Below are 27,753 nucleotides of genomic sequence, written 5' to 3'. Positions count from 1 at the left end.
CATTGGCTATTTGGAGCCTCTTTCCTTTCCTTATAAAGTTAGGTGATTAGTTTTTCCATTTCAGTAAAGAATGTTGTCAGGATTTGGATCAGAACTGCATTTATAGCTGTAGATGATTTTGGGTAGTACGGATATTTTCCCAATGTTAAGTCTTCCTATCCATGAGCATGGAATGTTCTTTCATTTATGTAGATCTCTTTTCGTTTCTTGCAGGAGTGTTTTATAGTTTTCATTGTATAGGTCTTTTACATCCCTGGTTAGGTTTATTCCTAGGTATTTTACCCTTTTGGGGCTATTATTAATGGTATTGTTTTCTTGATTTCCTTTTTGGAGTTCTCTATTTAGTTAGTGTATAGGAATCCAGCTGAGTTTTGTGTGTGATCTCGTACTCTGCCACTTTGCTGAGTCCTTCTATTAGATCCGGTAGCTTTCTTAAGGAATCTCTTGTGTTTTCTATGCATAGGTTGATGTCGTCTGTGAATAGGGATAGTTTTTACTTCTTCCTTTCCAATTTTGATACCATTAATTTTCCTTTCTTGCCTTATCGCTCTGGCTATGACTTCCAGTACAGTGTTGAATAAAAGTGCTGAGAGTGGACATCCTTGTCTCGTTCCCGCTCTCAAGGGGAAAGCTCTGTCTTTCTCCATTGAGAATAATGGCAGCCGTTTGTTGTGCATATATACCCTTAACTATGTTGAGGAATTTCCCTTCTATTCCTATTTTGCTGAGAATTTTTATGAGGAAAAGTGTTGGATTTTGTCAAATGCCTTTTCTGCATTGATTGAGATGATTATGTGATACTTTTCATTTGTTTTATTTATGTGGTGAATTACATTGATTGATTTTCTAATGTTGAACCACCCCTTGCATTCCTGGTATAAATCTCACCTGATCATGATGCATTATTATTATTTTTTTTGATATGCTGTTGAATTCTGTTGGCTAGGGGCTTTGTTGAGAATTTTTTTTTCTATATTCATAAGGGATATTGGTCTGTAGTTTTCTTTTTTGGTGAGGAGAAATAGATTGATTTTTGTATATTGATCCTGTATGCTCTAACCTTGCTAACCTCAATAATTCTAATAGCTTTTTTTTTTTTTGAAGATTCTTTTGGATTTTCTACATAGTTGATCATGTCATCTGTGAATAAAAAATTTTACTTCTTTTTTTTTTCCAATCTGTACAATTTTTGTTTCTTCTATTTCTGGCTTGATTAAACTGGTTAGCACCTTCAGTACAGTGTTGAATGGGGAGAGTGGGTATCCCTGACTGATTCCTGTGCTGTTGTTGAGTTGGCCCCGACTCATAAGGAGCCCATGTAAAGTCGAAGGAAATGCTGCGCAGTCCTGTGCCGTCCCCATGATCAGATGTGGTCCGTAGGGTTGTCACCGGCTAGTTTTTCTAAAGCAGATCACCAGGCCTTTCTTCCTACTCCGTCTTAGTCTGGAAGCTCTGCTGAAGCCTGTTCAGCATCATAGCAACACACAAGCTGCCACTGACAAACAGGTGGTGGCTGTGCATGAGAGGCACTGGCTGGGAATCAAACCAGGTCTCTCACATGGGAGCCAAGAATTCTACCATTAAACCACCAATGCCTCTGTTCCTATGTTCGGGAAAAGTATTTAATCTTTTACCACTGTGTATGATGTTAGCTGTAGTCTTTTCGTAGATGTCCAAGGGAGGGCAAACTTGGCAGGGGTTCAGACCTCACAGGAGAAGGTATGGTTCAATTCACTGGATAGCAGGGAATTTCAGGGGTTTAGCCAGGCTGGGGTGACAAGGTGTTGCTCAGCAAGCAACAGACAACTCTCTGGAGTGCAGGGAGGGAGAACGGGTTCCGTGTCCATGCCTGGGCATGCAGGCGGCAGACCTCAGGGCACCTAGTCTGTCGGGGGCTTGCAGGGGGAGCAGCAGCTGTGTGTGGGGGGGAAGGGTCCAACTATGACTCTGGCTTCAAGAGGGCTGCAGAAAGATGACTGCCAGGCTGAGGCTGCAAGCCTGCAAGCCTGCAGGGGGATGGCACCCTGGGCCCGTGGCTGTGGTCAGCATCCACCACAACAGCCCCCACCCTGCCCGGAAGTTGCAGGAGACTCTTCTTCCTGCCATGTCCCTCCAGCATTCTCTACTGAGAGCTTAAAGCCTTGCTCACTTCAAAGGAAAAATGCTAAAGGAATCTGTTGCTTATCACAGAGCACATGTTGAAGGCACGTTTGGAGCTGAGAGGCAATACCAATACGTTAAGAACTGACGCAGATGGGCACAACTTACTATTGGAGCCTCTCTTCAAATCTGGTGGAGACAGGATGTGAGGGTTTCAAGAATGGGGTAGGATGGAGGTAGGGCAGAGGCACGGTCCTGGGAACTGAGTTTGGGGCTTGGAGAGCAGAGAACTGGCTAGGCTTTGGTGGTGGTGGGGAGCGGGAGACCAGGGAGTGAGAGGCACTGGCTCAGTTCTGCAGGCTTCCAGCACTAACCATCTTTTGTTCTCAGATTACTGCTCATTTGATGACCCAGGAAAACAAAGTAATGCTTTTCTGTGCTGGAATTGGGTGGCCTCCTCTCCCAGGCCCCAGCCAGAGGCCTGGCCTGGCTGCCTGTCCAGAATTATGGGGCTAGAGATGTCCACAGGTTGCATCCCAGTAACAGGCTGGGACCAGACCACACTGTCTTAGCCTCTTAGGTCCATCTTACCTGAAACGTTCTGAGGATATGTCTTCTGTATATCCCACACCTGACTCCACAGACGCTGCGTTGTCTGTTTCAGTGTTTTCATCTTAGGACACAGAGCTTGGGATAGGAGGGGCTCAGGAAAATTTGTATGATGAGGGAATACAGGTCTGGATGTATTTCATCTTTGAATGCCCAGTGCCTAGCAGAGCAGGTGCTCGACAAATACTCAAGGCAGGCAGGAAGAAAGCAAAGTAGGCATTGAGCAACTCTGTGGGTCCATTGAAGGGGTCAGAGCTATTGTCAATAATAAAAATTAAAAAGAATCAAACCAGTTGCCATTAAGTCAATTCCAGCTCATGGCAACCCCATGTGGGTCAGAGTAGGGCTGTTCTCCGTAGGGTTTTCAAGGCTGTGACCTTTCGGAAGCAGATCACCAGGCCTTTCTTCTGGGGCCCCTCTAGGTGGATTCAAACCACCAACCATTCGGTTATACCTAACTTTAGTAGAAAAAACCCCTAGTGTCATAGTGGTTAAGTGTTGGGCTGCTAACCAAAAGGTTGGCAGTTAGAATCCACTGGGTGCTTAAGGGAAACCCTCTGGGGCAGTTCTATTCTGCCTTATAGGGTCGCTATGAGTCAGAATCCACTTGACAGCAATGGGTTTGGCTTTTTCTGTTTTGTTTTGTTTTTAACTTTATTAGAATGAGCCAGAGGTACACTGGACGTGGCAGATCCGCTAGTTGCCTACTGCAACATCCAATCTCCCTTCATCCTTAGTAACAGGATGATTCTCCCCCACCCACCCCGTTTCCCAGGCTCCTTGGCACGCAGATGTGGCCAGATGACTAAGTTCTAGCCAGTGGGATGTAAGAGGAAGTGCTGGGCCAGACTTCAGGGAAGGGTCCTTCAAAGGGGCAAGCTCTCTTCCTCCCTTCCTCTCTCTTTTTTCATATAATTTAAATTTTCGTTTTTGTTGTTCCGAATATACACAGCAGAACACACAACTCAACAGTTTCTACAATTCAGTGACATTGATTACATTCTTCAAGTTGTGCAACAATTCTCATCCTCCTTCTCTGAGTTGGTCCTCCCCCGTTAACATAAACTCACTGCCCCCTAAGGTTCCTATCTAATCTTTCCAGTTGCTGTTATCAGTTTGATCCCATATGGATAGACCTCAAAATAGTACAATGCTCAGACATTCTTTACTAGTTAAGATAAACTATTGTTTGGTTTTAAGAAGATTTCAGGGGATATTTTGGTTTAAGGTTTAAAGATTATCTCAATATGAGGCCAGTCAACAATTACCTTAAAACAAAGATGAAAACGTATAAGGGGGCAGGGAAACTAGACTAATGGAAACATAACAACCAGAATGGAAAAATGAGAATGTTCATGCATTGTGAAGAATGGAACAAATGTCACTGAACAACATGTGTAGAAATTGTTCAAGGGGGAACTTAAATTGCTTCACCAAAAACACAATGAAATATTATTAAAAAAAAAAAAGATTATCTCCCGGCAGTAACTTCAGGGGTTCAGCTCCTCAAAGTCTGGAGTCCATGAGAATTTGAAATTCTGCTCTGCATTTTCCCTCTTTTGATCAGGATTCTTCTATAGAATCTTAGATCAAAATGTTCAGTAATGGTAGCCAGGTACCATCTAGTTCTGGTCTAATGGCAAAGGAGGCAGTTATTCATGGAGGCAATTAGCCACACATTCTATTTTCTCCTCCTATTCCTGACTGTCCTTCCTCTGTTGCTCCAGGCGAATACAGACCAATTGTTGTGGTGTGCCTTGAATAGCCACTTACAAGTTCTTAAGGCCACAGTATTATACAGTGAACTAGGAGATAGAATAGAAGCACTAAACACGATACTAGGTCAATTAACTAGGACGTCCCATGAAGCCATAACCCTAAGACTCCAAACCAAGAAACCAAATCCCATGAGATTAGCAGCCTTAGCAGCAACTTTTTTTTTTTGTCCTTGTACTCTCTTCCTCTCTTTAATGCTGCTTGAAATGAGGATGAAATGTCTGCAGCCCTCGGAGCCATCCTGGACTGCGAGGTCACTTTTAAGATGGAAGCAACTTGCTGAAGACACTGGAGCAGGAAGACAGGAGGAGATGGGATCCCTGATAACATCATGTAAGCAGCATGCTACCCCTCTGTTGCCCACCTCCAGACTTCTTGTACGTGAGAGAGAAACCAACTTTTATCTTGTTTAAGCTGCTATTTGGAGTTTCCTGTTCATGCCGCAGTACCTAATCCTCAAGGGCCCTGGTGTGGTTATTATCCCCCTTTTACATATGAGGAAACTTCAGTCTTACATTGGTAGAACAACTTGATCTGAACCCAGGCGTCTCATGGTAGAGCCTGTGTGTGCACCCACTAGGCTACAGATGCCCCCGAGCAGAATGCTAATTGTACACAAGGCACTGGGTAAACACTAGCTGGAGGGTGGCTGGCTCCGCCAAAGTGGGAACCAGGAATGTGAAGGTTTTGGCAGAGTCCTTGATCTGTTGGCTGAGGGAACTGAGCTCTATGTTCTCACCGCGTTTGAGCTGCCTGGGCTTCAGCCCATGGCCTTTTGGCCAGGGACCCAGACCACAGTTATTAAATTCCTCATATTCTGGTCTGCCCTCAAGGAACCAGTAGGTCAAGCAGAGGCAATTATTGGAGGCCTTTTAAAGAGAAAGTGATTCCAGCCCCATGCGAAACAGCACAGGGTGGCTATAGTCCCCAGGAAGGGAATTAGGATCTTAGAGCTGGCTGTGAAGACGATCTCGATTAGCAGCTTCCAAAGTGAGCGTCTTGCCCAAACACCAGTATCAGATGTTAATAGGGGCTCAACATAGAAGCATCAACAATTGTGAAGTTTAAGGAACAGAACTTATTACGTGATTGCTTTGTACCTTTCACGGGCATTGGGCAACTCCAGGAGGAAAATAAGATATAGAGCAATCATTAATGTAATTAAACTTGGATCTCATAGCATGTTTTCCCCCTTGAAAAACATAGTTACCATATGACCCAGAGCCCTAGTGGTGCAGTGGTTAAGAGCTTAGCTGCTAACCAAAAGATAGGCAGTTCGAATCCACCAGCCACTCACTCCTTGGGAACTCTAGAGCGCCGTTCTACTCTTGTCCTGTAGGGTCACTATGAATCAGAATCGACTTGATGGCAACGGATATGGGTACCATATGATTCAGCAATTCTACTCCCAGGCATATACCCAGGGGAATTAAAAACATATGTCCACAGAGAAACTTGCACATGAATGCTCATGAAAGCATTGTATGTGACAGCCAAAAAGTGAGGCTTGCAAACATTCTGCTGAATGAAGGAAGCTAGACACAAAAGGCCACACACTGTATGACTCCATTTACATGAAATGTCCAGAATAGGCAAATCTTTAGAAAGATTAGTGGTTGCCTAGGTCTGGGTGTGTGTGTGGGGTGGGGGGGAGGAATGGGGAGTGACTGCTAACGAACGTGGGTTTCTTTCTGAGGTGTTAAAAACGTTCTGGATTTAGACAGTGTGGCTAGATAATTGCACAGCTCTGTGAATAGACTAAAAACCACTGAATCGTACATTTCAAAAGGGTGAAATTTATATCAATAAAGCTGTTATTTAAAAACAACAACAACCCTGTAGGTTGTCCTTCAAGCTCCACGTTCTTGTCCAGGTTCAACACAGTCTTCTTTGAAAGGAGAGGCTTCACCACCAGCCAGTGGACACCAAACCCCAGGCCTGGACTGCAGTTGGGTCACTTTCAAATTAGGCAGGAATCCACAGTAACTTGTCTTACCTTTTCCTCTCACACACATTTTAAGTCCTGCCTCTGCCCTCATGCAGGAGTTCTATCATTCCTGAGTTCACAGGGTCTCCTCTGGAAGTCCCTGAGCAGTGGGTTCCATGAAGGCATCAACCCTTTCTAGGCTGAGAAGCTTCATTGAGGCTGCAGTGCCGGGAAAGTCAGAAGACTCCAGTACAACCCCAACCCCGTCCCTTTGGGAAAAGGAAACTATTTGTTGAGAGCCTACTAAGTGCCTGACCTGACATCACGTTCTTCAACTGCTCATCCCATTTTATAAAGAAATGGGTGTTTGGTGAGACTGACTTGTCGCTGCTGGCAAGCAGCAGCTTCTGTCTTCCCAGGGCACCAAGCACGCAGCCAGCAGTCTGAGTCTCTGAGCTATAGTTTTTCCATCAGTGGAGGGGCACATACCCCACTCACCATGCAGGATGGCAGAGGTATCAGAAGCACTTAGCACGTAGTAGGACTCTAATAAATGCCAGTCCTCTTTCCTCACAGAATGTGGCTTTTGTTGGCCCAGGCAGCCAGGGAGATGGCTATACGCCTTTTCCTACCCCAAACCAACCACTATGCTTGGTTCCACCAGACACTTTTGCTCCCTGGACATGGATGCCACAAGCACCTCAGCCCACTGAGCTCAGTTCCAACTCTCCCCTGATAGAGCCCACCTCCCTGTTGAGCTCAAGAACCTGGCCCTTACCCTAGAGCGCAGAACTTGCAGAATCAGTGTTGGGATTGGAGTGCCTTTGAGGTTGTCTGGAAGAGTGGCTTGTCGTGTTTTCTTAGGTCCCAAACCCCTCTCAAGAGCATACTAGGGCAGGTCTGAATCACGCCCTCTCCCAACCCTCCCAGCTCCAAGATTTTAGACACGTTTCCTCAGATGTGGAACCGGAATGCCAGTCAAAGGCCACAAGGCCATTTTCTCATTAAGCCTGGGAGCCACAGAGGCAGCTCGGCATCCTTTCTCTCACCCCTTCAGGACTGGGGAGCTGCGGCCCAGGCTGGCGTCTCCTCCCTCCCAAAGAGGTGCCAAGAAAACCACAAGACATCCATCTTCAAATCACATGGCTTCTTTGTCCCCATCAAATAACTTTATTCACACAAACGTCCCTTAATTTACAAAGCCTCAGACATTCATACACATTAGGGGGATCCACAGTGTTCAAGGAATTTAAATATAATGTATCATAGCAACCCAAGTAAACCAAGTACAAAAAATATTCATATAAAGTTGTTCACACGTAGGTCCTAGATTACCAGCTTCTGTGCAAAAAAGAAAAGAAAAATAGATGAACTAGTATTTGAAACTAACTTTGCGCCTGGGTTAAAACCTCCCTCACGTCTAAGTCGGCCCCACAGGAGTATTAAGAAGTCATTGAAATACACTCTGCTGCTCTGATGGGAAGAGAAGCCACTGGGGCTCAAAGGATTTACAATGTCCCTCAGTGACACTCCCTTCCTCCTGTGGCCTCCGTCTGTTCCGACCTGCAATCTGAGTGGGTTCTCAGGCAACCGATGGCCATGTCAGTGCTCAGGGGCTGGGTATGAGGTGGCCAACGGCAGTGCATTCATCCCTCAACGGCTTGGATGCTTAGGTGGCCCAGTCCTAATGTCACACCTCTCCAGACCTGCCCTCAGCCCCCACCCAAGCCTTGAAGCGGCAGGATCAGAGTTGGGCCTGTGCTGTGCCGTCCCACAGGCTGTGCTACAGCCCACATGGGAGACTGGCAGAGGCAGATTGGCCTCAGCCTCCCAAACCTGGCAGCTCCAAGAGCTGGCTGCTGTGCGGCTGCCAGACAGGCCTAGGGAGGGGCAACAGTTAAGAGGAGTGATAACCCAAGAGACCACTTTGTGGAAGGGCCACCAGTGCCCCCTAGATGTGGGAGGAGGGGTGCGTGAGCAGGGCCAATGGAGGAAGGCGCACTTGGTGGGTGAGGCCGGAAGCCCAGGCAGTTTGGTGCAAGGTGGAGTCAGGGTCCCCTCCATAAGAGTAGAGGCCCAATCCCTGCTTTTCCAAGCCTCTGCAGGATACCTTGAGGTTGAAACCCAGAAATCCGTTCTACTAAGGTGTTTTCTGAAAAGGTAAATAGTCAACAGCACAAAAAGAAAGATTCCCACAATGCCAGCTTTTTCCTTTTCTTAGGAAAAAACTCAAGCAAAAATAATAATCTTATTGCTCCACACACTGGTCTTCTAGGAGACAAATGATATGTTATGAGGCTGAGAATCTCCGAGGGGGAACGATTGAGGCAGGGAACATCCAGGGCAAGGAGGCTGTGCAGACGGTGAGTGGTTCTTAGCACCACAGGGTCGGTGAGCAGGGGCCGAGGGCGCGTGCCACCCCCTTGCATCTCTGCCTTCACTGGCTCTGGGCCGCCGCCGGCAGTCCTGTCCAGAAAGCCGGGCTCTAGCTTACGTTACAGTACACCCATCTCCACCTGCGCTGGGCACTCTTCTCCGGCTGTAAACGGTATTTCTTAAGTAAACAGGTAATACACTCCCTCAGGAAGGTGGTCACAGGGCAAATCACATCTAGGTGGCAGGGAAGAATTCCCATTTTCCTGTCCCAAAGCCTCCAGGATGAGGTGAGACTACAGCCCCACCACCTTAGGCCCCAAAGCCCCCAGGTGAGACAGATGGAACCAGTCCTGAATGAACAGACTGTGACATCCTCCAGGCTAGGGGCTAAGTGACAGGGGACCTGCTGGGCAGTAAGAAGCAGAGACAGTCCCTGGCTATAGCTGCCCTGGTGGTGGTGGGGAGATGTGTGCCTGACTCCAGCCCTTGGGAAGTTACAGTTGGGGGAGGGGGCTCAAGGGATAGTCCTTCCCACGTGGCTATCTGTGAATGGGATAGACAGTGCAAGTGACCAACGGACACAGGGGGAAGGAAGCCACGCTACAACTGGGCCAGGAGGTCTAGCCAGGGAGGGCACTGGTATAAGGCACTGTGATCTGGCATGCTGCTTCCTCTCACTGACAGGTAGGGCCGAGAACCTCCCTCCAACAGGCTCTCCCTCCCACAGAGCCAAGAGAAGAACTGACTGCTGTTTTACAATGGGAACTCCTACAGCTTGGGAAGGCCCAACAAACATGGTGGCACTGAGATGCTGACAGGCCTGGGACCTGGGTGGCGAGGCAGAGAGTAAGAGGAAGCTGAGCCACAATGGGAATGATTACAGTGGCTCTGCAGGTGCCCCCTGAGGTCAATCCCAAGGCTGGTCCACCGACTGTGGTAGAGCCAACACTTATTTGGGGACAACTACAACTAACTAGCTGGGTGCTTGTGAGGTGGGCAAAACAGATAGCAGGGGATGGAAGGAGAAGAGAAGAGGGAAGGACAGGCACTTGGGGCGAAAGAGCTGGCCCCATTTGAGCTAGGGGAGGAGGTGCCACCACCAAGCACTGATTGAGTCCTGGAGATGAGGGTATGTGAAGCTGCCTACCCACCTGTGTCCACCTCACCCAAAAAACATGGACATCTCTCAACTACAGGGAAGAAAAACAATGAAGGGGGAGCAGTGATGCTCCAGGGCCTTATTCAGACAGAGCTTGAGAGACCCTGGGAGGACAAATGAAAAAGGCAGGCTAAAGGTTAACAACTTGTTAGGCCTCAGCCTTCACTAGGGATTCTGGAGCGTGGGGCTCAGCCAGGGAGAGGTGGGGTGCTGAGTGTGGGGACTGTTTTTCCTATGTGCTCATGTACAGAGACAGCTGCCTCCAAGGGAAGGCAGGGTGGTGGGGCAGAGAAGGAACGTGCACTGCAACTAGGGGATGCTACTGTTCCAATTCTCCAAGCTGTAACTCAGAGTGCTCTCGGGAGGGTGCTTGAGAAGCCAAGAGTGCAGGAGGCGAGACAGGCACTGTGAATCTCAGCCAAGTTGGGGAAGGGCCTGGTTATGCCTGTTGCCTGCTGGATCCTGCTAACCACAGCCAAATGTCCGCCCATGAGAGGAAGAAACCTTGGTATTGGAGGGCCTTGAGAGATGATCTCTGAGAATGTGAGAAAACACGTTGCCGAGTCTGGTTGTGCTGGTCACTCCCAACTCCCTGGGCCAAAGGACTGCTGCTTTGGAGGGAAATCCCCCCTTGGTCACATACCAACTTAAATGCCCTCCAACGTTCTCTCCCATCAATCCTATGCTGGTTTAGGTAAAACAAAAGCCAAAAACAACCCCCAAGGATCAATTCCTTTCCCCTTCCTCAGAGACCCTTTCTTATCTGGCCTAATGGGTGCCTTTAGAGTTGCCAAAGTAGCGTCTAGATAGACAACACAGGAGCGGTTCCCTTCTTGCACGGTACAGAGAAGCAACCCACTAGGAAGGAGGCCACGTTCAGAGAGGCTGCAAGAACGCTGTTACAGCACAAGAGAGGCTATGCAGACACTGGTGGTGGGGGTGAAGGGTCACAGCCAGGAAAGTTGTAAGGTGGCAAGCCCAGAAATGGGTACCTAAGAGTCGCAGGGGGTATACTGAGTCACATAAGACACCTCCCTGCTCTCAACGGGCCCATTCTTTTCCCATCAGACACATCCACACTGAGAGCTGGCACATAGCAGTAAGCCCCTAGGGGGTGGGGAGATGGTGCTTGACACTATGTCTGCTGGGCAAGGTCACAGGCCCTGGCACACAGGGCCCACCCTTCACTGCAAGGAGATGACAGGGGCAGCTGTTCAGAATACCCTGTTATTATGGCAATGGTCGCACCTGGATCTTAGGGATGTGGCAGTCTTTGTGACAACCAGGACCCTTGGGGGGCACATCTGGGAAGAAGACAACCCAGAGGCAGTAGGTGATGGGTGCTGACCTCACAAGTGGTGAAAGACACCCACTGAAGACCCAGCTGTATCCCAGGCAGAGGTTTGGCACAACAGTTTTCTCCTGGGGGTCTTCCTCGGGAGGAAGAAAATTAACAGGTAGACTTGTAGAGCTGGGGTGGGGAGGCCACCCATCCACCAAGGACGTGGGCGATAGATGATCACCCTCCACCCTCCTCCCCTCAGAGTTCCCGGTTAGAAAGGGCAGAAGGGGGAACTGGTTCCCACCACTGTAAAGTCCAGGTTGTGGCCTGCAGCTTCCAACAGCTTAAAGAGAACACGCCGCAGTTTAGTCCTTTCTTGAGTCTTCTAGGCCAAGCCCTGGTTGTCTTCTTCCAGGAGGTTCTTTGCCTCTGATCATTTCCAAGGCCCAAGGGCTAGCCATAACCAGCCCACCAAGGAGTTCGCCAGTTCCTGCATCTGGTGGGGAGGTGACCCAGAGGACTCTTTAGTCTTCATACCCCATTCCAAGAGGAATCTCCAAATTCTCTCTGGAGAGGCTGGCCTTCTCTGGGAAGTGAGGTGTTAAATTTAATAAGCAGAACTGAGAGATGTGTAAAAGAGAGACAGAAGGGAAAGACAAAAACAAAAAAGCTCCCCAACCCCTTATAAAAATTAAAAAATAAAATTTATACATATGCTTTGTCCATATTAAATTTCTTTAAAGAAACTGGTGCTTGTCCACAGCATAGCTTCCTGCTCTTCTGAAGTCGCAATTGGTTTAAAAAAAAAAAAAAAAAGAAAACAAAAGACAAAAAATAAAATAAAACTAAAAGAGGAAAACATCCAAACAAAGCTTCACATTGCCGGAGATCCAGCTGTCGGGAGATCGCCAACCAGCCAAGCCACCACCTGTACCCTCTGCCGTCCTCTGTGCGAGACATGATGAGACCGTGGGTCCCGAGGGATCAGCCTGGAAGACAGAAGGAGGGAAGGAGGGACATTGGCTCAGTGGGTTTGGGGGCACCTCCAGCTCCAGCACAGGGTGCTGGCATCCAACCCAGAGGAACTCAGAAGCTGTGTGTGTTGTGGGGTGGGGGATATGGCAGCAGGGCAAAGAGTTTTCTAAATATTTACATGGCTTACATCTACCTTCACCACAACCATCATGATGCAGACATACATTATCCTCATTTTTCAGACAAGGAAACTGAGGCACAGGTTTTGTAACTTGCCCAAGGTTGTATCAACTAAAGGGCAGATCCTGGCTCGGAACCCAGATACACTGGTTCCAGCCAAAAACCCGATCAGAAATCCCATCCCTTCCTACTGGCTTCCATGTACTGTTAGGACAAAGACGTCACAGGACCCTGCATGGTCTGTGCCTGCAGACCTTGCCAGACTTGGTTCCACTCGTACTTCTCCCCTGAACTTCCAGGACTCACTGTGCTGTACTTAAACTTTACAGCAACCCTTACAAAGTTTACTTGTCCCATTGTAGAGATGAGAAAAGTGAGGCTCAGAGATGTCACAGTCACACTTGGGCCTCCGCGAACCTGAACCAGGCTACCTTCTAAGATCTTCCAAGGGGCTGATTCACCCAGACTCCCACACGCTGGTGTAGATATGGACTCAGAGCTAGATCTCCCGGGGCCCACTGCTAGGCTGCACTCTGTCCCACTGAGTACGCTGCTGAGCTTAAGAATGAGGGCTCAAAGCCAGAGCCCATGGGTCAAGTCACATGCTGTGCCACTTGACTTTGGGTGAGTCTAAGTCCTCTCCTCCTTGGTTTCTTCACATCTACCCACCTCCCAAGTTATTATGAGGACAAATAACCTAATACATATAAAAAAAACTTAGAATAGTGCCTATTATTATCACTTATTATTTGAGAGCAACTTTGGTGCCAGGCCCTCAGGAAATAAGAAGCCTGCCCTTCAGGGACCTATTTTATTAAATTTAGAGGCCTAGAATACAAGAGCCAGCAGAGAGATTAGTCTTGGCCCAGACTCCACTCCCACCTAGGCTTTCCCAGTCTGGGCAACCTGGTCAGAGCTAGTACAGCACTGTACTAGGCAAAGTGAGGCCCCTCAGGACAGCAATGCTCCATCCTACCTACACAAGGGAATCATCTACGTTTTAAAATGCCTGCTCCCACCCCAGAATGACTCAATCAGACAAGTTTTCCACTGTGTGCTTGAAATCCCACCAGTTGTTTCAATGCTTTGTAAGAAGTTACTGAAGGCCGGTGGGCAGGCTGGTGGGCAGTTCCGCCATCATCAGTCCCTAACACCCTAGTCTCTGAGGGGCCCAGGGGTCTAAGGAAGAGGATTCAATGGGGAAAGTCCACCAATGCCAGGTCCTTGATAGAATCACAAGGACCAGTTGGCATCCAAACACCATCCCTCTCCCCTACCTTGGTGATCTCGGCCCCCAGGGGTGCTGGGGTCTCACACTTCACTGCTTCCAGCACTGAGTGCAGCTCAAGAAAAGGACATGTTCTTGCGAAAAGCCAAGCGAAGGCCCCACAAAAGGAAGATGGGGTCACGAGAACACCTGGTGTCATGGACTGAATTGTATCCCCCCAAAATGTGTGTCAACCTGGCTAGGCCATGATTCTCAGTATTGTGGGGTTGTCCTCTATTTTGTGATCTGATGTAACTATCCTATGTGTTGTTATGTTAAAGAGGAATAGGGTGGGATGCAACACCCTTACTCAGGTCACAGCCCGCATCTGACGTAAGTGGAGTTTCTCTGGGGTATGGCCTGCATCACCTTTTCTCTTATAAGAAATAAAAGGAAAGAGAAGTGAGCATAGAGAGAGGGACCTACTACCACCAAGGAAGAAGAGCTGGGAGCGGAGGACGTCCTTTGGACCTGGAGTCCCTGTGCTCAGAACCTCCTCAACTCACGGAAGATCAATGCCAAGGCACATGGAGATCTCCAAGGGACACCAGGCCCACAGGTGTTGAAAGGAGGCAGGATCTTCCCCCAGGGCCAAAAGAGAGAAAGCCTTCCCCTAGAGCTGACATCCTAAATTTGGACTTCTAGCCTCCTAAACTGTGAGAGAATAAATTTGTTTGTTAAAGCCATCCACTTGTGGTATTTCTGTTATGGCAGCACTAGATAACTAAGACACTTGGGATCAGGCCTAGCTGGACCACTAGCCTTGGATAAGTCATGGCTCTTCAGACTTTTAGTGTGCATCCAAGTCACCTGAGGATCTTGATAAAGCTCAGGCCTGGAATGGGGGTGAGATCCAGCTTTTCTAACAAGCCCACAGGGGACCGTGATGCTGCTGGTCTGAGGACCGCACTTGGAGTTGCAACGGGTGTTTAGATAGCCCCTACACCCTGCCCTCCTCACAGGGCTATGACGAGCCAGTGTGTTACCGCTGGGGGACTTCACATCAAATACAAGAACATCTGACTCAGGATTTCCATCTTTAGGGCACCATCCTAGACATATAAGGTGCGTATAATATTTAGGAACGGTCATTTACAGCAGGGTTTGTCAGAGTGAAAGGCCTGGAAACTGCCTCAAAGTTTGGTGGGATTGGTTAAATGTTATGGCACCGTTGCACTGTGCAATCCTATGCAGCCTTTAGAATGATGTTGATGAATATTCAGTGATAATACAGCCTCTATTTATTGGAAGAAGTTACAAAATAGTGTGCACTCTATGATCCTTTTCAGTGTGTGCGTATGTGTACGTATGTTTTTCTGCATTGAGCAAAGCAGCAGAGCAGAAGGCATTCTGGCAGTAAGACTGGAATCCAGTGCATCAGTCCACTCCAGAAGGGCCTGCTGGCTGACTCACTGCCAGTGCCGTGCCCCAGGTTAGACCTGAGCCAGTTGTGCGGTGGCTACAGACTCCGCCCATTATTAACAGAACACCTCAGGAGCTGTGCTATCTTATGTGGCTGCATTAACCGCATGTGATTATTTGAATTAAATTCAGTTCCTCGGTTACACAAACCACATTTCCTGTGCTCAACAGCCACATGTGGCCGGTGGCTACTGTGCTGGCCAGTGTGGGTGCAGCACTTCCGACACTGCAGTAAGTTCTAGTGGACACTGCTGCTCTACAGTTGCCACACTGAATTCTAACAACCCCATTCAGTGTCATCTCCATTTTATAACAACATGAAGTGCAGACAGCTTACTCTCAGTTATGTCAAAGGTGGCCGGACTATGAACCAGATCTGCTTCCCAAGCTGTGTTCTTTTTCCTATTGTGCTACAGAATCAAAGAAGTTAGAGGCCAGAAGAACTTCGTTCAGTCTAAGGCTTTCATTTGACTGATAGGAAACTGAGGCCCCCAAAGGGGAGGTGACCTACCCAAAGACACACAGAAAGGGACAACACTAGCACTCAGACATTTCATCCCACCACTTTACACCTACCCTCCACCCCACTACTGCCTGCCCTGCTCCTCCTAGATGGCTCTTGGCAGCCCTTCCGGGCCAGCGCCCTCCCCACTGTAACTTGTTGCCTATCTACTACAACAGCACTGGCTGGTCGTCCTCAGCTCCTGGAGAGACACCTGGCTGGTCCTCATAAGAGGCAGTGGGGTACAGGGATATTGGACAATGGACTTCCTGTCAGCCTATTTTCTTCTCTATGAGAAGTGGGGACTTTTCTGAGGTTTGAGTCAACAAATGCCTGAAAAGTACCTGGCCCACCGCAGGTAATGACATGTTTGATGATCCATCCCCTCCCAGCCAGTTGTTTACACAGGCTGTGGGGCCTCAGGCATCAACCATCAAAACTGTTTCTAGCTGGATGAGGGTGCCATGAAAAGGGCACTCTCTCGCATCACAGGAAGGGTGTAAAAATGCCTTTTGGAAAGCAAGTGGGCAATGTTTTCAGAACTTTAAATATGCTTAGACCTGTAGACCACTTCTGGAAATGTAACTTACAATCCTAAATGTGGAAAGAACTTTAAAATAAAGATGTTTGTTAAAGTATATTTAAATTATGAGGCAATAACCTACAAGCCCAATAGAGTATGGCAAAGCAAATGATCCATCTACTCAACGATACACCGCAGAGGCAACGAGTGTGGCATTTTGAACTGTGTTTTGGCAGGAGCACGTCCCTGACTTTAGTGGACAAAAGTAGGCTATAAAGTTGCAAGGCATATAGTATGACCACAACTAGTACAAAACCAAAAGCCCCCACGTGTAGGGAAGTCTGGCATGCAATAAATCTGAACGCTGTGCTTGTCATGGGTGGATTCTCCTCTTCCCTCACTCCTCCTCTGTATTTTTTATATTGAACACACAGGATACTCATTTTTAATGGGGAAAAATATATGTACTTTAATGAAGAGGAAAAATTGGCAGTCCTAATAGAAAGGTCCCTGGGGTAGCTGTCTGAGACCAGTGCCAGCTCTGGCCTGGGCTCCTCCACACTCAGTGGACACTGGAGAACACCCCGCACCTGTCAAACGAAGTCAGACGTGTGACTCCCGCCCACCATACGGCAGAGGGGAGGCCCGATGTCTGGGCATGCAGTGAGGTGGGGCGGATGGTGAAGGCACCGGAAAAGCCTGTGATCTGGAAGAAGGATGCGCGATTTCTCAGGCCCAACTTCTTCCTCGGCTGCTTCTGTTCCCGTTAATTCCCGTTAACAAAAATCCACTGGAGTCCTGTATCTCAGGTTTTGATTTGGAAAACTATAATCAGCAAAGACGTATCTTGTGATTGCTCGGCTACCTCAAACCCTAGCTGCATGCAGCATGCCCATTGCTTACTCCTCTTCCCGCTTTAAACAGAGCAGGCTGATCAAGTAGAAGGCGGGGCCGGGGGAGGGGGAGAAGGACGGTTAGGACAAACACCTTGCCACCCAAGACACTAAAACCTTGCAAAGTATGGCAAGAGAAGCCCAAGAAACTGTACAGCCATGTGTGATCTGCTAAAATAATCTTTAAACAAAACAAAAACCAAACCAAACCCATTGCTGTCAAATCGATTCCAACTCATAGGGACCCTATAGGATAGAGTGGAATTGTCCCATAGGGTTTCCAAGGAGCACCTGGTGGATTTGAACTGCCGACCTTTTGCTTAGCAGCTATAAAACTTAACCACTATGCCACCAGGGTTTCTGCAAAATAATCTTTGGGACCAGTTAGTTAATGATCTTTTCAATACTCCTTTCATCCCCCCAGTAGGACCCAAGCTGAAGACAACCCTCAAAAGGAGGACCATTAGCAGGAAGGTAGCACATGGCAGCTGCAAGGCACTGCCTGCTGGAGGCAGAGATTCTGAAGCCAGAATCTCCTTTTGACATAACAAACAAGTGGAAAAGATGTGACGCAGAAGGTCACACCCTAGCAGAGCCCTCTGCACTCACTTCTGCGACACCAGCTTGTAATGACTGCTATAATCACCGGGTCCCTCGCCAGGAGGGGAAGCTGACATTTCCCACAGGCTCCTCCACCCACCAGCGTTGGCACAGGCTCTGGCCCTCCTGGTAGTAAGCCTCAGGGCAGCTCACAGGTCTGAGTCTGGTTCTCCATGTTGGTAGGGAGAAGGAAAAGAGACGGCTCTCTCTTCTCTGGGGAGGGCCTTGGCTTTGGGGCTCCCCTTCGCCTCCCATCAGAGAAGGCTCACCTTCCACAGGGACTGATGGCACAGTACGTTCACTGGGAGGATGTGGGGCCCTTTCTGTAACTGTGGTAGGAATGGCCCACACCACATGGTTCTGGGGTAAAGCAGCAGCCCCTTGCAGGCACTTGTTGGAAACAATAAATGACACAGGCCCCAGCCCCGTTGGGCCCTCGGGAGGTCTCTGGATTGTTGCACTTCATCTTAGCAGCTGCCACCTTTCAGCTCCCTGAGTGCCCTCCTCTGGCTGGACTGCCTGGTGATCAGCTTCAACCAGCACCTGCCTTCTGGCGAGGCCCCCCCCCCCCCCGCTTAGTTCCCCTACCTCTGACCACAGAGCCCTTCTAGAAGGCAACGCCACATCTGCTAAGCACAGTGAAAACTGCTGATATGACAAACCTGCAGCTGACATCTATAGTACGTTCTTTCTTTTCCACTCTCACCTAATTTTGTAAGGATGGTTATTTGCCCCGTTTTAACGAGGAGACAAACCCAGAGAGAGGGAGCAACTTGCCCCGTACCACCGGGCTGTTAAGTAATAGAAACAGTACTTAATCCAAACCTTTTCAACTCACTGCCCAAACTCTTTCCACTACGACAGTCTTCATTTAGTGCTTTCAGAGCCTTAATGCCGCTTGTCCCCCGTCCCCCCCGCAAAAGCCATTTTGCTCCATCTCCTCAGCGTACGCATTTCCGTATGATATGGGTTTATCTGGGGCAAGGGTCTGGGCAACTAAGGGGCAGGCTCTAACAGCTTGCATTTGAGGTGGTCTTGATGGGAAGGGTATCGGTGATTTGGCAAGGTTTATTGGCAAATCCTTCACTTTCTTATTTGTAGTGGTTAAGTGCTACGGCTGACCAGAGGGTCGGCAGTTCAAATCCACCAGGCGCTCCTCGGAAACTCTAGGGGGCAGTTCTACTCTGTCCTATAGGGTTGCTATGAGTCGGAATCGACTCGATGGCACTGGGTTTGGTTTATTTTTTGGGTAGGATGGAGTTCCCTCTTAACACCCCACCATCTTCTCTCTCTGCAGTGACCACAGCAGCAGTCTCTTGCTGAGCACTTGGTATGTGCTAGGCATGGTCTCAATGCTGTACAGGCAACAACCCAGTAAGGCAGGTGCTGCCAACCGTTTCATAGGCAACTTTCCATCCTCCTACACCACCTTCCGCCCACTGTGCCCCAAGAGGACCAGGTGCTTTACAGCCATTGCCTCCTTTCACCCCAACAACCCTATGAGATAGGAGTATTGTCATCCGGTTTATAGATAAGGAAACTGAAGCTCAGAGAGAAAGACACGGTTAATAAGTAGTAAAGGGTTTGAACTCAGGCTGTCTCACTCCAAAGCCCCTCCTGGGAACATGTAACTCTGTAATGTAAAATCCCTTCCTGGAGAGCCAACAAGAGTTTAAGTGGACCTTAAAACCCATTTAATCCCTTCATTTATAAAGATTCACTCAGAGAAAGTCTCCTGGAAGGCTCGGCTTAGGTGCCTCGGCACAGGTCTGGTTCCCAGGGCACAAAGGGGGATGTGTGCCAGCCAGGCAGTGAGCAGCCTTCCAGCTACTGCTCCTCTGCCAGCCGAGCAGTTGTCTGGCCTGTCCAGGGAGACCGGGGCACCAAACCGTTCCCATTAAGCCCATTAGCAGCTTGAAGAACAGAAGCTGCAGTGAGCTGAGCAATGGGTGGTGGGGTTGGGGACCAAATGAGCTCCTGTGTCACTCTCCTTCCCCCATCCCCAACCTTCAGAGAAAGACCATCTTGGTGATAAAGGATTATCCTTTTTTGTGAAATTATGGTCTTCCCACTTTGTTGGCGCCAAAATGTCATCTCTATGATGAAAGTAAATGGGAGTGGTTTAAAAATTTGGTCCCACCTTTTGCTTTGAAATTGTATTGGCATACAAACTCTCTGGGAACACACTCAGGTTTTACACCCAGCACCCTCACCTGTGTGCTCTATCAGGGAAGCAGCACAGGCTTTATGGCAGACAGTCCCAGGTTCAAGTCCAAGCTCTGTTACTTAATACAGGTAGTCCCTGACTTATGATGGGGTTCTTCCGATGGCTGTTTTAGTTTTCATTATTATTGCCTTTTATTATCATCATTATTTTTATGAAGAAATCAAACGAGGCACTGCATTGGGCATATCTGCTGCAAAAGATCACTTCAAAGTGTTAAAAAAGCAAAGATGTCACTTTAAGGACTAAGGTGAACCTGACCCAAGCCATGGTGTTTTCAATAGCCTCACATGCATCTGAAAGCTAGACGATGAATAAGGAAGACCAAGGAAGAGCTGATGCCTTTGAAAACTGTGGTACTGGCAAAAAATACTGAATACACCATGGACTGCCAGAAGAACAAATCTGTCTTGGAAGAAGTACAGCCAGAATGCTCCTTAGAAGCAAGGATGGTGAGACTTTGTCTCATATACTTTGGATATATTTTCAGGAGGAACCAGTCCCCAGAGAAGGACATCATGCATGCTTAGTAGAGGGTCAGTGAAAAAGATGACCCTCAACGAGACGGACTGACACAGTGGCTGCAACAATGGACTCAAGCACAACAATTGTGAGGATGGTGCAAGACTGGGCAATGTTGTGTTCTGTTGTACATAGGGTTGCTCTGAGTTGGAACCAACTTGATGGCACCTAACAACACAACATTATCAGTATCTTTATAAAACCTATCTGTACTTGTCTTTGGGGGTTGGCATGTGTAAAAATGGTGTGGCAGCAACGTCAGACCTCCCCACCTAACTTCACAAGCAGGAGGAGAGCCATTATCAGCATCAACAACCCAAGGCTGACTGCTGTGAGGTATAAGTCACAGACATGCCTCCTCTCTCCAATCTTTTTACCAATTCTGACACCAACCGTCCCTCCCACGGCACTCTCTACTCCTCTGCTGGATTCATTAATTTGTTGCAATGGCCACACAGAACTCACAGACCATACTCATGATTACAGTGTTTGGAAGTAAAAAGTTACAATTCAGGATCAGGAATGACTCAGGATACAGTTCTTCAGTCAGGTCAGCTTCTCAGCCATGCCCACAGTCAGGCTTCTCTCTAGCCCTTGGCCTGGTCTTTCCCGCTCAGACAAGTGTTACAAAGCTCTTTAGCTCTGCCAGTAAGTGCCCAAGGGCACCCCACCGCACCAGTAAGCCTCAGCCCGAAGGCATTCAGCTCTCTCGCTCTGTGGGTCGGCAGCCGTCTTGCGTTGGTCTCCTGGTTCCTGACGTTTCACGCTGCTACCGCTCTTGCTACTGCTGCACTGCCGCCTCTCACTGCCTTCTGTGTTACAGCTCTCCCTTCCTGTCTCTTAGGTCTAGGAGGATCTTGGCGCAGGAGTCCTGGGTCAAAAGGACACATTCCGCTTCTGGCTCTTTTTCTTGGTAGTAGTGAGGCACCTCCCTCTCGGCCTTTGGGATGGCTCATTTTAAGCCTAGCTGGATGGCAAAACTGACTAATTCCCTTGTTAGGGTTCCATAGACCCTATTTGCATGGTCCCATCCCCCCCACAAGGGCACCATCCACCTTACTGTATTATTAGCAAGCTGTCCAATCCTCTTGGGGGACCATAAGCACCTTATTTGCACAGTCCCACCCAGTCATCTGGTGGGAATTACAAGACCATGGTGAGAAAGGCCATACAAAAGCAGTCCATCACACCCTGTAGCATGAGAATGATAACATCAGCAAGTTATGCACTGCAACAATGTATGCAGTACATATTACTAACGATGAGATATATCAAAAAAAAACCCCCAAAAACAGGGAGAGTCCTAAGTGCGGTTCATCATAACTCAAATACATCGCAAGTTGCGGACTACCTGTAGTCATTTACACAACCTGAGCCTCCTCTTCCTTACGAAAAAATGGGATGGTGCCACCTACCCTCTTGGGGTCCTCTGTGAGGAGTGAGAATTCAAGTAAATTGCCCGTCACAGCGCCAGGAACTGAGTGGGGCAGTCAACAGGCACTATCTTATCGTTAGTTATGTTAATGGTTATTTTGATTCTTAGGGTATCACCGACTAGCTTGCTATAATTCACCTGGAGTGAAAGCTGCTTGTTATAATTCACCTGGAGTGAAAGCTGTACCTAGGAACTTTCTGTCCTTTGTCTACAATACGGAGATGTGAGACTGAAAGCCCTGGTGGTAGAGGAGAGAGTCCATAGCTCTCCAATCCCCAACCTGAAGGATATAAACCTCTGTCGCACCATTGCCGTGACAGCCCTAGGGACAGCCAGGTGGTGACAGAAGTATCCTGAGCACTTTTGGATCGCCTAAAAATGAATTTTTGAAGTCAGAGTAAAGGAACCCAGGAACCTAGAAATTTGAAATACAACCTGGCTGTTTGCTAGAATTTGTTTTCTGTAGAAGGAACCCTGGTAGCACAATGGTTAAGTGCTCAGCTGCTAACCAAAAGGTTGGCAGTTTGAACCCACCAGCTGCTCAGTGGGAGACAAGACTTGGTGATCTGCTCCCATAAAGATTTACAGCCTAGGAAACCCTATGGGGCAGTTCTACACTGTTCTATAGGGTCACTATGAGTTGGAATCGACTCAGTGGCACACAACAGCAATTTTCTGTAATACTGCACAGAACTGTGACACAACATGTTAAAGTGCAGGCCAGTATCCCCGGTGACGATGGCACTTATCAGAGGGCTTGCTCACACACTAGTCTCAGGCTTCAAAGGGCACCTGAGTTAGTCCTACCTGCTGCTAAGGTAGGCAGGAACATTAAGCATCTATTGCCAAGTATGGGACATTGAATACCCTCTCCACTCTACACATACACGTTTGTCTGTGAGAAGGGTTCTCGATAGAAGGGAGGAATTTCAGTCTTGGAAGTTACCTAGCAAGTTGCAAAAGGTTAACACCTAGTAAGTAGGTGGTTAACTGGGATTCAAACCCAAAACCCATGGTTTTTTCTATCCTAGCCTGCCTTCCATCTTAGTAACAAAGAAAGTCAACTCAAAGTGTGGTATTATTGGGTGGTTAGGTCGAGAACTCATTCTTACCTAAATTGTCCCTGAAACCCTGCCTGGTATTATCACGGCTGATAGTCTTTGCTACACTAGACACCTGTAGGACTTAATATGCAGTACCTCCTTTGTCCGGACAAAGGACCATGTAGGAATTATCCTCCACTGTACAGATAAGCAAACTGGGGTTCAGGTTATTAATTTCTGGCATGTCACGCTGTGGAGCAGCCAGGCATCACAGGCCCCAAAGAGGCACAGGGGCAAGATAATCTGTCAAGGTCAAAGATGACAGCCCTTCCCTTCTAAACAGGATTAGTTTCAAAATGAGTCAGTCCCTTGTTTAATACACCAAAGCATGTGGCTCTTTATACTCAGATATCAACATGCCTGGGGGGCAATGCTGTCTATTCCAATCTGTCAGAGGGGCTGAGGTCAGGGAGCCAAGGGTTAGCTATCAACAGTGGTTCTTAAAGTAGGACACAAACAGGGATGAGGCTGCTGTGAGCTGTCTTCAGCACAGTATACAGGGGTCCTGGTGTAGGGTCGGAAGAATGGCGGTAGAGATGACAAATGGGATGATACTGTCTTCAATCTTAAAGGTCTACATAAGGGGCATGGTGTTAGCGAAAAGGGGAACAAGAGGCCAGAGATCATAAAAGTATTCACCAACAGGAGTCTCCAATGATATGGAAGGCTTGGGCACCAGGCCTTATGGTCTGTGCACCCTGATCAGGAGATCAAAACAAGGCAGCTCATCCACAGGCAGGAATCTAAGAGCAGGCCCCAATCATGGGGATGCATCATTCGAAAAGCATGTTCTACAGAATGGCAAAGAGTGTTCTGTCAAGGGCACGGGCTTGGTTGGGAGTGGGACAGGTCTAAAATTTATATCCCAGCTCCACCAATTTCTAGCTCTGACCTTTACCAACTCGTAGCCCCTGGAGTCTCCGTTTTCTCAACTTAGAAAAACGTGGAAAGGTCTACCTTGCAGGGAGTGAAGACCAGTGACGATGTAAGTGAAGGGCACAGTGAGGGATACAGGAGGGACTTAATAAACTATAATAGCGGCTTTAAATTCACGGCAAAAAACAAAATGAAACAACCCCAGTAGTCTTTCACTCAGGCAAAAATTCCAGGCAAGATGACCTGGCCCAAACTCAGTCTCACCCTTCTGCTCTGGGCCTCAGCTCCTGCTGGTCTGGTTACCCCCTGTGCCCCTTCACTGTCAGCTCAGGTTGGACTCACCCTTCGAGGCTTCTCCATGAGCCTCCTCACCGGAAGCACCCCCAGTGGGCTCCCTCTTTACAGGGGCTCTTGTCTGTTCTGTTCTCTTCTTGGGATCATGTGACCACAGATCCCCTACTGACCATCCTGTGTGCACCAATCTTACTGCCCCCTTAGACAAGCTTTCTTAAGGACAGGGGCAATCTTATACGTCTCTTAAGCCTCTCAGGCTGCTAAGCAGTGTTGGGTTTTTAGAAGGAGCTCAAATACTGAGTGACTAATGGAAGCTGGGAGTTAGTACACTGCAGTAAGAAATTAATTTAGGAGCTTCAAAGAATCATTCATTCATTCAGCATGACAGGATTTTAACATAAAATCCTGTGTTTGAGCTCCTCCCCTATTCGGCAGGCATTCCCACTGAGCTTTCCAAAAAGCCAGGTGCAGAAAAGGACACATGCCCTCACCTCAGAAAGTTGGCCACGTCTCCAAGCTCTGGAATCTGTGGTTTTTTTGCCATGCTGTTACACCGTGCCACCCCCTCCCCAATGCCGTCTGAGCTGGGGGTGGGGGGTGGGGGTGGGGAATGAGACACACAGGGGTTAAGGCCTCCTCTGACATTATACAGCCTGTTAGTTACAAATTCCAGTTGTTTCTACTACTCCTTCCCATACTAACCTTTCAACAGGACACCCTCCCTGAAAGGGAAAGAAGACAGACAATTGTCTGTGCAAATACAGACTGTTTTCTCTGGAGGGGGGCCTTAAAATTCAGGGGTGTGGCTAGTTGAGGTGGCCTGGCTTCAGAATATGTCCCCTAAACTGAAAGTTAGTTATAATAAGAGGTTAACGAGAAGAGCAGATTTAGGACTGGGAGGCCAGAATGTGACCTGAACTCTGAGGCCTTCCCCAGATCTTAAAGACCCACCATGGCCTCCCCTTCTGGCCCCAATCATCTATAAAATGGCAAGATACCTAACAACTCTCCTCAGCTAACAAGTGACTGAAGAAGAGACAATAGTGTCCTGGCTGAAGTGCTGCTAGACGTGGTGCAGGGCTCCCATCCTCTGCTTTCAAAATCCATGGACTGCTGAACTAGGGGACTGGGGACAGAGGGCAGCCTTGCAAGGATCTGAGCACCAGCCCTTAGGACACCGGGGCTGCCTAAGTAGCCACTGCCTCCCATCCTTCACATCCTGTTCACACACCTACGTGTGTCCAAAGGAAGCCAGCCCGTGGGCTCTGACAGGCTACGCGGGCTCTAACAGTACAATACAGTCATAGAATGTGGTCCCAGGTGGTGACTATCAAGAGACACTGAAGTAAAATGTGGGAAAAATGATAAACGCCTTCACCTAGTGGTGAGAGTCATGGTAGGAAACCTGGCTTCCCATCTCGTTAGCTCTCTGCCCTGGACTCCTATCTGGGGACTCAGTTTCTTTACCTGCTAACCGAGGGACTTGGGACCAAGCCAGGGGTTCTTAACCTGGGCACTTGCTAATGCCAAGGATGCAAAGGTTCTGCAAACTCCCTGAAGGTACATGAAGTATCACAATGTGTATAAATCCCACTTTTTTTTTTGAGCGGCTATCCCCAACATTCCGTTGCCATCAAGTAGATTCAGACTCATAGCAACCTATAGGACAGCATAGAACTGCCCCATAGGGTTTCTAAGGAGCAGGTGGTATATTCGAACTGCTGACCTTTTGGTTAGCAGCTATAGCTCTTAACCACTGTGCCACCAGGGCTCCTATAAGTTGGAACTGACTCGATGGCACCTAACAACAACCCCCAACATTCAGATTCTGAGAAGGGCCTATGACCCACAGAATACTGAGAAGAGGGCCGCTGAGAAGTCCTTATCTATTAAGGCAAAAATAAAACTAACTAGAGAGCAGAACATGAGTGCCTGGTGGGCCATGCCCATGGCACAGGTGAGCAGTACAACCGGTGTGGCTGGGGTGAGGACCGTGAGGGAATTAGATCAATGTGGAGTATTCTGGAGGAGGCAGACTTCAGTTCAGCTCTCAGGCCCTTTCTAACAGTGGGATGGTTAGGTCTCTATCGTTGCAGGTTTTTAAGCAGAACATGAGACCTCCTGAAAGCAGACAAATGCCATCGAGAGGAGCAGCCTCTAGGCCATGTTAGCTGAGCTCAATCCATGGCCCACTCAACAGTGAGGACACAGCAACAAGCGACAACTGGTGGACCCCAACGGACAGCACGGCACAAGGTACTGAGAGAGAGGGAAGAACACTGTAAGTGTGCTTACATAAGCGGGTGTCAGCTTTAAGTACATCAGAAAGCTCCTTCAGGACAGTGAACAGTTCTCCACAAACTGCAGCTCTTATACACACTGAAACGTGGTCACACTATGGCAGTGATCATGTTGTCTGCACAGCTGACTTGCTTAACGTTGTTTTTAGCCTTTTAATCCCTTGGAGTCTGCTGCCGAAAATGCCAGTATTTCAGTCACCCAAATCTACACAAAAAAGAATCACTGGACAAGACCTAAGATTCTGAGATTTGGAGGTCTCCTTTTTTTTTTTTGGAAACCCTGGTGGCGTAGTAGTTAAGTACTACAGCTGCTAACCAAGGGGTTGGCAGTTCAAATCCGCCAGGCGCTCCTTGGAAACTCTATGGGGCAGTTCTACTCTGTCGTATAGGGTCTCTATGAGTCAGAAATCGACTCGATGGCAGTGGGTTTGGTTTGGTTTGGTGGTGACCAGCAATATTCAGGAATCACAACCTGAAGCAACCTGTCTGGGTCTCAGGAACCACATCCATTTAAACCCGGTCCCTCTGGCCTTGGAAAGTCGCGAGACCATTAGGGTCCTGGGTTTGTAGTTTCCCGTAAGCACCTTAGCTGGTAAACAGGTACTGGGTGGAACTCAAGACAAACTAAGAGGAAACCCTTGTTTCTAAAAAGAGCCCTGGTAATTGGTAGTCAACTATGTGGATACTTTAATTTCCTTCCTCAACTTATTAAGTGTGAAGATAAAATAAAAGCTGCCAACTGCCTCAGTTGGTCCCCAAAGAGACAGGTTCAGCTGCGGCTGCTATGATTAGCAGAGAGAAGGCTCGGGGGACAGGCTAGGATCCTGTGAGAGTTATCCTTCAGGGCCCTCTGCCAGGGAAAAGATGGCTATGGTGCTGTTACTAGGCAAAGGGGAAAGACCACTCTCCCATATGGGGACAGCACAATTTGTGGTTATAAGAGGAACAACTCAAACAAGGTCGTGCCCACAAACTGGGCTGGGCAAAAGGAGACCATATGAACCTTGGGCACTTTTGATTAAGCCCACTGGCCCAAAGACCAACATGCCAATGGGAACTCACTGCGGGCACTTGCTAAGGGATGTGGATATGTCTTGGGGGAAAGAAGGGTACTACAAATTGTTAGAAGTGGAGCAAAAGCAAATGATTAGCCTACGAGGATTTGGCAAAAACAAAATAGAAGGATGAAGACAATACATACAGCTGCCACTTACCGACAGCTCACTATGTGCTAGGCATCGTACTGGATACTGTATGTTTCTTGCACATTTAGTCTCAAAATAGTGCACATTGAGTATCATCACCAGCATTAAAACAGTCCAGGAGATGGGGGCCCAGAGAAGTTAGGTGACTTGCCCAAAGTCACCCAGCTGGTAAGTGTTCGAGCCAGGTCTATCGGTCTATCCGG

At 48.2% G+C, this 27,753-nt stretch overlaps 1 protein-coding gene across 1 annotated transcript in view; it reads right to left on the bottom strand.

Moving 5' to 3' along the window:
* Positions 1-7,350: 7,350 nt before the first annotated feature.
* Positions 7,351-27,753, bottom strand: part of STK35 (serine/threonine kinase 35) — a 48,668-nt gene continuing 28,265 nt past the window's right edge. The window contains exon 4 of the mRNA XM_049869320.1: positions 7,351-12,218. The gene's annotated coding sequence lies outside the window, so the exon portion shown is untranslated. The remainder of the gene's footprint in view (positions 12,219-27,753) is intronic.

This window comes from Elephas maximus, chromosome 25, assembly GCF_024166365.1.
Source record: "Elephas maximus indicus isolate mEleMax1 chromosome 25, mEleMax1 primary haplotype, whole genome shotgun sequence".
Taxonomy (NCBI): Eukaryota; Metazoa; Chordata; class Mammalia; order Proboscidea; family Elephantidae; genus Elephas; species Elephas maximus.
The sequence above is the reverse complement of the archived record's forward strand: the minus strand, read 5'-3'. Positions and strand labels throughout refer to the sequence as shown.